The 10,155-nt window shown below is 47.1% G+C and overlaps 1 protein-coding gene across 2 annotated transcripts in view; it reads right to left on the bottom strand.

The window, feature by feature from the left end:
- Window positions 1-2,665, bottom strand: part of CARD11 (caspase recruitment domain family member 11) — a 101,780-nt gene extending 99,115 nt beyond the window's left edge. Inside the window, exon 1 of one of the 2 annotated variants that reach the window (XM_079953690.1) lies at window positions 2,488-2,665. The gene's annotated coding sequence lies outside the window, so the exon portion shown is untranslated. The remainder of the gene's footprint in view (window positions 1-2,487) is intronic. The other variant, XM_079953689.1, reaches the window with a different exon arrangement.
- Between the last annotated feature and the right edge of the window lie 7,490 nt (window positions 2,666-10,155).

Genomic DNA, 10,155 nt, shown 5'->3' on the forward strand with positions numbered 1-10,155 from the left:
GCTCACTGGAAGGACAGATCGTGAAGCTGAGGCTCCAATACTTTGGCCACCTCATGAGAAGAGAAGACTCCCTGGAAAAGACCCTGATGCTGGGAAAGATTGAGGGCACAAGGAGAAGGGGACGACAGAGGACGAGATGGTTGGACAGTGTTCTCGAAGCTACAAACATGAGTCTGACCAAACTGCAAGAGGCAGTGGAAGACAGAAGTGCCTGGCATGCTCTGGTCCATGGGGTCACGAAGAATCGGACATGACTAAACGACTAAACAACAACAATTATGGCAGACTTTTGCCTGCTACGATTTACATACGCAGAAATTTTTTTCTGTGATCTAGGCCAGTGGTTTTCAGCCTGTCTGCTGTGGCATCCTGGGGTGCCTTGAGTGATGGTTAGGGGTGCTGCAGGCAACACTGGCCTCTTTCCCTCTTTCCTTCCCTCCCTCCTCTGGTGCCCTTTCATATCTCTGCTTCCCAAAGGCTTGCACAGCTGTTTGTTGCAGCTGCCCTGGCTACAAGCTCCCCAGGAGAATGGTGCCTCTGGGGCTGGCCAGGGGGTGCTTCCCAGGCCTCTGTGGGGCAGTGTGAAGAGGCACCTCACTTTGGGGTGGGGGGGGCAGCTCAGAGCCAGGGGCAGCAGCTGTGGCTGCCCAGAGGACTCCCAAGGAGGAGGCAGCAGTGGCTGAGGGACCACTCCACAAGGGAGGGTGTTTGAAAAGGGGTGAGGGGCCGCCAGCTCTGCAGGCAAGGGGTGACATAACTGGGCTCCTGAGCACAGATGCCACAGAAAGAATGCAGTTGGTTGAAAGAACTGTGGACCCAAAAAGGTTGAAAACCTCTGATCTAGGCCATTGCTGATTTTTAACAAATTAATTTTTAAGGTTGTTATCACATGTATTTTAATATTTTTAATTGTGTTGCAATTTTAAATTGTTGCAATCCACTCCATGTGGTGCAGGGGCACAAGAAGAGTGAAATAGAAATGTTATGTATAAATGAATGAATGAATGAATGAATTAAAAAAAACCTCGTATAGATGAATTGAGTCATGCATGTACAAGTCCCATTGAGTCTGACTCATGAAGACTATTTCAGTTTAGGAGAGAGTTGCTGTAGCACCGATGATGGTGATGGTAGACATGAATTGTCATCAAACTGCCTCTTTTATGAAGGACAACAGGGCAGATCCCTGCCCCAAAGACCTTCCAATCAGGGGAGACAAGGGAAGAAAGGAAGGAAAATGGGAGGAGGATGTAAACCATTCAGAGATTTTGTTACATTAAGTGATCATTTTGAAAAATAGATAAACAATAAGCTCTTATGCCAGCTTTTATAATGGAGGGAGCACTACTTTCAGTTAGATATAGATATGCTTATCAGAGAATGGGGACTTGTGGTGCAAGGCTAATCATGCCTGTTCAGAAGTAAATCCTATTAAATCCACTGAGGCTTATTCCCAGGAAAATGGATTTAGGATTTCTGCCTAAAGCCAGGGGAAACTCTGGGATACCAGCACCTCCTCTTCTGTATTAAGTGAGAAGATCTTTCCCACTATGCCCACTTGAAATGTGAAGGCCAAGTTCTCCAGCTGATGGAGGCAATTTCAGTGACTTCCAGGTGATTTCTGGGTTGGGGGGGGGGAGAGGAAATCTGCTGTCGGTCGTAGTCAAAGTTCAAATTGGGAGTAATAACTAGGACTGTGGGCGTTTCTCCACCACTTTGATCTGCAGAACCGGCCCTCTTACTGGCACCACATAATATTCCTTCCACATTGGTAATAAATCAATCTTTAATGTAGCAATGGCCCTTTGGAACTCCCTGCCTATTGACCATATCATTTTTGGCACCTGCTAAAAACACCTGCTTTTTGTTTAGACGAGCCTGTCCAGCCAGGTAGCATGCTGACATGTGCTTTTTATCACTGACCAGTGGCGTAGCGTGGTGGGTGCAGGGGGGGCCGGCCGCACCGGGCGCAACATCTGGGGGTTAGGATTAGGGGTAGGGTTAGGGGGCGCAAATACACGGCTAGGGGGCGCAAATTACTTGCCTTGCCCCGGGTGCTGACAACCCACGCTACGCCACTGTCACTGACTTAGAATTTTTAATAGTTGTCTTTAACTGCTTTCGCCCATAATTTTATTGCTTTCTTCTTTTTGTAAACCACTTTGAGGTTTTTTCCTTTAAAAAAAATCAAGCGATGTATAAATTTTATGAGATAAATGAAATAGACCAATAACTCTCCGCCACTGCCTCCTTCCTGAACGGCACTGCTGGGCTTACTCCGGAGTAGGCATGTCAGGGTGCCCAGGACTGAGCAAGCGAGAGTGGCCAAAGATTATTTTGCCAATCCTTCACCACGTGCGCCAGGAAGAGAGTCCATGATCGGTCCCATAAAGATCGCATTGGAACCGAGCTTCCCAGCCAGTTTTTACTTCGGTATTGAAAGAGAAACAAAACCTGAAGCAGAATCGGAAGCGAAGCGGATCTTACCTGCTCTGGTGTCTTTGTCAGTTTTCTTCGCGAGCCGGACTGCCTGCCCAGAGGGCGATCCCGGAGCGCATCCTTGGCGCTTGTTGCTGCTCGGATCCGACGCGAGGCAGTTGCTGGCAGAGGAGCGGAGTCAGGCGCGCTGGGGACGCCCGGCGGAGGGGCGCGGATGAGGCATCGCGGAGAGAGGCCGGGAGGCGGGGTAAGAGGGAAAGAGGGTGTGGGGGGGAAGAGGCAGGAAGCCGAGTTGCAGAAAAACTTTAAAAGAGAAGTGCGCGCACAGGCGCGCGCAATCACTTTGACACATTGAGACGAGCGCCAGAGTCCGCGACAGCGCGCTTGGTACGCGGGAAGCGTTGCAACCAGGGCGCGCAAAGCAGGAGCGAAAGCGCTGGGGGGGGGGGTGTCGGATTTTTCAAGGGGCCACCCTGGGATACCGCCCTCCTCCCCAAATCTTTCTCAGCCTCCTCTATAGTTGACAGGGAGAGGCCGGCTGCTTCTGTGAACCTCATTTATTTTATAAAATTTATACACCGCTTGACTGCAAAAAAGAGAAAACCTAAAAGCGGTTTACAAAAGATAAATGAGAGAAATCAATTTTTAAAAAATCAACTCTACTTTAAAACATACGGAAGTTAAAATACTAAAGCAGATTAAAATCACCTAGACTTTCTAAGCATCTTGTCTAGATAGGGATGTGTTTCGAAGGAGCCGAAAAGAGTACCGGGAAAAAGGTGCCTTCTTGATCTCATTTTGCTGCTCTCTAAACCATTTGCTAACTCCAGTGCTTTTCTTGGTGCTGGTACTCACCATGAAATGGTTTACAGTAAGTGCCATATTTCTAACCACTGCTTTTCTTCTATAAAAGAAGGGGTGCAGGTTCTGCATACCTGTGAGTACCCCCAGAAAAAAAGCTCCTGTTAACCCTCTTAGTTTTGTGGCAGTCCTTCACTTACATTGCCAGTGATCACATCTATGCTTCAATGGCAGTTCCAATCTAGTCTGTATTGGCCATGCTCACCTTTCCAGCTGCTGGAGGATAATTTTGCTGTCCTCTGAAACAGGCACCCCCCAAACTTGACCCTCCAGATGTTTTGGGACTACAATTCCCATCATCCCTGACCACTGATCCTGTTAGCTAGGGATGATGGGAGTTGTAGTCCCCAAACATCTGGAGGGCCGAGTTTGGGGATGTCAGCTCTGAAACACCCACAGGATCTTGTGGTTTTGTGGCACTCCTTCTGTTACATAGCCAACTGCCTCTGTTTTTATGGCAGCTCCAATCTTGCCTGCCGTGTTTCCTTGCAAGAATGCCATGTGGCCTAAGACTGGGTGTGCGTACTACATTTCCCACCTGCCAAGGCCAAGACAGGCCCCTCTCTGCCGGCACAGTGACAGGGGAGACGTGGTTTTAAGAGCCAGATTGGCTGTGGGTCCTGTGCCCTTTGAGGCAACCTTTCACAGGGGGCCATGAGGAAAGGCCTGACATGGTAACTTCTGCCTTTCTAGTGGCCCTGGAAGTTCTTTTGTGTGGACAGTCCCCCAAACCCTGGGCTGCCCCCTGTATGGAATAACGACTCAAGACAACGTGCTATGGGATGAAAATTGGCCCCAACTTTATTATATTTCAGATGTGGGTAGACCTTGGCTCAGGCATTGGGCGTTTATCCCTCTCAGTCCCCCACCAGGGATCTGGGGAACATCAGGGTTATCCAGTGTGGGGAGGGGATGGGCTGGCTCTGGAGAACATATGTTCAAGGAAAGAGAGCCCGCCCCCGTTACACCGCTGTCGCAGGGGAGAGCAATGACGACCTCTAGGCGTACGGCCAAAGTCTCCCCTCAAATAGCCCCTTTAACTGGGAACCCTGGTATCGCAGCTGCAAAGAGGAGGGGGGCATGGGTCACCGCTGCACGCCCCCCCATTCAGGGAAGATAGACTAAAGGATTCTGCCCAAGGCCTGATACCGCCAAAGTTGTGACGTTTTGCTACGGGAAAGGCAAACCTGCCAATGCAGGGGAATTCCTTTCCGGCCCTTAGGCAGCGACCTAGATGTAGCAGTGCCTGCGTACCTGTAGAGAAAAGGTTAACCTGCAAAATAATAATAATAATAATAATAATAATAATAATAATAATAATAATTTATTATTTATACCCCGCCCATCTGGCTGGCTCCCCCCAGCTACTCTGGGCGGCTTCCAACAAAACACTAAAATACAATAACCTATTAAACATTAAAAGCTTCCCTAAAAAGGGCTGCCTTTAGATGTCTTCTAAAAGTTTGGTAGTTATTTTTCTCTTTGACAACTGGTGAGAGGGTGTTCCACAGGGCGGGCGCCACTACCGAGAAGGCCCACTGCCTGGTTCCCTGGTTCCCAAAAGAAGTCTTAACTGAGGTTGGGTAGGGTGGGAGAAGCTCTGGAGCCAACTGACGATTCCCAGGTAAGATCCTCCCTCTATTGTGTGGGCAGGTGGTCCTTCCCCCTACCTGGCCTGATCACCTTGGTGGGATTGGGCAACTGGCTTAGGTAGGTGGAGACCTCCAGGTATCCCACCTGGAGGGAGGCGAAGCCAAGCCTGTGCTAATGGTGCCGCATAGGGTCCAGGGGCTTTGCACGACCACGCAAAGGGCGCCCCCCATTTAATGTGGGGAGCGGTCATTAAGAACCGAAGAAGAGCCTGCTGGATCAGATCTATGTCCAGCATCCTGTTTTCACAGTGGCCAACCAGTTGCCTCCACAAGAAAGACACGGGTGCAGAACTATTCTCCCCTCCTGTAGGTTCCAGTATCTGGCATTCAGAAGCATTACTGCCCCCCAACAGTTTTTTTTCTAAAATAAATAAATCTTATTTGATTTTCAAAAGGAATAAAAAGAGAACAAAAAAAATAAAAAGAGATAACAAAAGAAGAAACATACAACTAAAAAACAGTACAAAATTCAAATAACGTGATTACTCTAAATCTCTTGACTTCCCCCCATCACCTCCATGGGTCCTTCTGATTCTATTTTCAACTGCATATCAAACTTCTCCAATTTTTCATCCTCCTAAGGTATCTGTACAGTGGTACCTCAGGTTACAGATGCTTCAGGTTACAGACTCCGTTAACCCAGAAATAGTATCTCGGGTTAAGAACTTTGCTTCAGGATGAGAACAGAAATCACGCAGTGGTGGTGGTGGGAGGCCCTATTAGCTAAAGTGGTACCTCAGGTTAAGAACGGACCTCCAGAACGAATTAAGTTCTTAACCCGAGGTACCACTGTATAATCAATTACATTACAAGTGTATTTAAAATCCTGCTACTGTTTTAACATATAATAATAATAATAATAATAATAATAATAATAATAATAATAATTTATTTATACCCTGCCCATCTGGCTGGGTCTCCCCAGCCACTCTGGGCGGCTTCCAACTGAATATTAAAAACCGTACAGCATGTTTACAATGATTTTGTATTTACATTATAAACATCCCCCCCTGTAATGGGAATTGGGGTTGCTTGTGCGTAAGCCGCAACTGCTCCAGACTGGGTTGTCCGGCTAAAACCTTTCCCTGGCTGGACAGCCCTTTCTCCGTGGCTGTCCTAATCACTGGCAGTATCCGTCAGTGGGCGTTTCCTGAACTTCTTCCAACATAAAAGTTCTTTGACACCAAGTCTCCGCCTAGCCTCCCTGCGCAGAAGCTTTCTGCGCAGAGTGGGCGTCCCAAGGGGAGGTCCTGTGCTCTCCCCGCTGGTCTCGCTGGAAGAGTCTCGGAGCCCTCCCCCCGAAGCCCTCTCAGGCTCCCCTTTCTTCCTGGCGTAACGCTGATTTCCTTCCCCAGAGGAAGCTCTCCCTCTCTCCTTGCTGGTCCCCTCTCCGGCGTCATTGGGGAGCCTTACCTCCACTCTTGGCTCCGATGGCAGTTCCCTGACACCCCCTTTTTAAATTTCTAGTCTTCTTGATTCCTTAGCTTCCCTGTTAATTTTTCCATTTCAGCATAGTCCATTAATTTGGTTTGCCATTCTTCTCTGGTTGGGGCTGTCTCGCCCTTCCCCCTCTGGGCTAGTAACATCTGGGCGGCCGTTGTAGCATACATAAACAATTTCCTCTGATCTTTTGGAATTTCGGTACCTATAATTCCTCATAGCAAAGCTTCTGTTTTTTTTTTAATAAAGGTTATTTTAAACATTTTTTTTTCATTTCATTACATATCATTTCCCAGATTTTTTTAGTTACATTGCAGTTCCACCACACATGATAAAAGGTACCACTGCCCCCAACAGTTGAGGCAGAGTCAAGCCATCAGTACCCCTCTCCTCCACGAATTTGTCTAATTTTTAAAAGACATTTAGGTGGGTTCTTGCCTCCTGTGGGAGCAAGTTGCATTGTTTAACTATGGTCTTCATGAAGAAGCCCTTTCTTTGATCTGCCGTGAACCTTCTACTCTCCCCATGCCGTGCACAATCTTATAAACCTCTAGCATGCCTCCTTTAACCCGTCTTTCCTCTAAACCAAGAAGTCCCAAACGTGGCAACCTTTCCTCATAAGTGAGCAGCTCCTTTCCCTTGATCAGTTGGGTTGCCCTTGGCTGAACTCTTTCCAGCTCCACAATATCCTTTTGCAAGTTTGCGTGCTGGAGAGGTGGCCCTCAAGGCAGTCCAATAATCAGTCCAAAAGGGATTCCAACTGTACTGAAAAGACATTGTTGAATATTTATAGGATAGCAGAAAAAAGAAAGAAAGGAGAACATCAGAAAGAACTTTCTGAGAGTTCAGCAGTGGAACAGTCTCCCATGAGAGGTGGTGGGTTCTCCTTCCTTGGAGGGTTTTAAGTAGAGCTTGGATGTCATGGACTTGAGATTCCTGTGTTGCAGGGGGTTGTTTGTTTTGTTTATTACATTTATATACCACCTTTCTCTTCCAAGGATCTCAAGGTGGTGTACATGGTTTGCCACATTTCATCCCATCCTCACAACAACCCTGTGAAGTAGGTTAGGCTAAGAGATTATGACTGGCCCAAGGTCACCCAGTGAGCTTCATGGCTGAGTGGAGATTCAGACCCTGCTCTCCCAGGTCCCACTCTGACCATTATGCCACACTGGCTATGGGCCCGAGATACCTTGCTTCAAATCTCCTGGCTGCAAAGCCCATGGGCAAGTCACAATCTCTCAGCCTATCCTACTTTCGAAGTAGGCAGAGGCACCAGCTATTGAAATAGACTTAGTCATGGTTGAGAAGATGTCCCCATAGATGTGTTCTTGAGCCATAAGAAAGCTTTTCAATAGCCATTTCAAAAAGCTAGGACTGTATAATACAATGTGAACCAGCCATCAAACACAGGAGCTTAAAAGAGCCTTGATGTTAGCACTCACTTGGGTCTAGTGACTTCTGTTTCAGTGTATCTGAAGAAATGTGCATGCACATGAAAGCTCATACCAATAACAAACTTGGTTGGTCTCTAAGGTGCTACTGGAAGGAATTTTTTTATTTTGCTTTAAGCCCTCAGGTTACCTTCCGACTCTGCAGTTCTATGATTGCATGATTCACTCTGAACCTCAACCTTCTCCCCCTCTCAACCAGCAGGAGTGGTTTCCTGCTGACAGACATTACAGTACCTTAATTTAAATAAGAAATGCAATATATCCCATCCTAGTGGGAAAGACAGTGACCAGGTGAGCTGCGTGTTTGCTCAATCTTTGTGACTGTTGATGGGCAACTTCAAGAACCCTGCAGGTTTTCCTCTTCCTCCTCCTCCATCTTTAAACTGGACTGAGGCCAGCCAACATTTCAAAGAGAGGCTCACCCTCTGTAAAAGCAGAACACCCAGGGCTGCTCCACATGGCAGTTTATCTTGTACTCCGTGCTGCTCATCAAAACAGTGTCTCATATTCCCATTTAAACCAGATTTATTGTTTCCCTGGAAAATTTGATAGGTAACAAAATCCCTGCAGAAATGGTAAGATATAGGAGATACAGGATGGTGTTTTGATGAGGATGGCACTGTGTGGATAGACGCTGCACAAAAATCATATGTATGGGACACTCTGCCCCAAATCGTATGTATGAGTCTCACTTCATCACACAAAGGTCTAATCACCAGCTTAATGACTGCAGCAAGACTAAAGGTAAAGGTAAAGGGACCCCTGACCATTAGGTCCAGTTGTGGACGACTCTGGGGTTGCAGCGCTCATCTCGCTTTATTGGCCGAGGGAGCCGGCTTACAGCTTCTGGGTCATGTGGCCAGCATGACTAAGCCACTTCTGGTGAACCAGAGCAGCACACGGAGACGCCTTTCACCTTCCCGCCAGAGTGGTACCTATTTATCTACTTGCACTTTGAGGTGCCTTCGAACTGCTGGGTTGGCAGGAGCAGGGACCGAGCAATGGGAGCTCACCCTGTTGCGGGGATTCAAACTGCCAACCTTCTGATCGGCAAGCCCTAGGCTCTGTGGTTTAACCCACAGTGCCACCTGTGTCTAATCATCATCCAAATATTGGAAAATGTTGAATACAGAGATGTTTGGGAACTGGCTACCACAGCTTTAACATTGATGGATAAACTAACAACTCATGTTTATGAAAAATGGACAGACCTTTTTTATTCAGATTGGTACAAATTTATTTCCTACGTGGCAACAAAGGAACATGCATATAGGCTACCAATATGGGGATTGATGGTATGACACTTGGGTTTGACAAAGTGATTTGATTTATTAACCCAATTACTTTAAGTTTTTCTCTATGTGTATTTCGAGGTGGGGAGCAGATTTATTACTGTTCATAGAATTGTAGAGAGGGAAGGGACACCAGGTTCACCTAGTCCACCCACTGCAAAACAGGAATCTCTGACAGATGACTCTCCAGTCTCTGTTTGGAAACCTCCAATGAAGGAAAGTCTGCCATCTTCCAAGGAAGTCCATTCCTCTGTCAAACAGCTCTTACCACCAGAAAGTTCTTCCTGATGTTTAGTTGGAATCTCCTTTCTTGTCATTTGAATCCATTGGTTCAGGTCTTGTCCTCCAAAGCAGGAGAAAGCAAGCTTGCTCCATCTTCCATGTAGCAGCCCTTCAGATATTTGAAGATGGCTATTCTATAACAGCAGTCACGAAATTAAAAGACGCCTGCTTCTTGGGAGAAAAGTGATGACAAACCTAGACAGCATCTTAAAAAGCAGAGACATCACCTTGCCAACAAAGGTCCATATAGTTAAAGCTATGGTTTTCCCAGTAGTGATGTACGGAAGTGAGAGCTGGACCATAAAGAAGGCTAATTGCCGAAGAATTGATGCTTTTGAATTATGGTGCTGGAGGAGACTCTTGAGAGTCCCATGGACTGCAAGAAGATCAAACCTCTCCATTCTGCAGGAAATCAGCCCTAAGTGCTCACTGGAAGGACAGATCCTGAAGCTGGGGCTCCAATACTTTGGCCACCTCATGAGAAGAGAAGACTCCCTGGAAAAGACCCTGATGTTGGGAAAGATGGAGGGCACAAGGAGAAGGGACGACAGAGGACGAGATGGTTGGACAGTGTTCTCGAAGCTACCAACATAAGTTTGAGCAAACTGCGGGAGGCAGTGGAAGACAGGATGGCCTGGCGTGCTCTGGTCCATGGGGTCACAAAGAGTCAGACACGACTAAACGACTAAACAACAACATTCTATCACCTCTCAGTCTTCTCTTTTCCAGGATAAA

Source organism: Podarcis cretensis (genome assembly GCF_951804945.1).
Source record: "Podarcis cretensis genome assembly, chromosome: 14".
Taxonomy (NCBI): domain Eukaryota; kingdom Metazoa; phylum Chordata; class Lepidosauria; order Squamata; family Lacertidae; genus Podarcis; species Podarcis cretensis.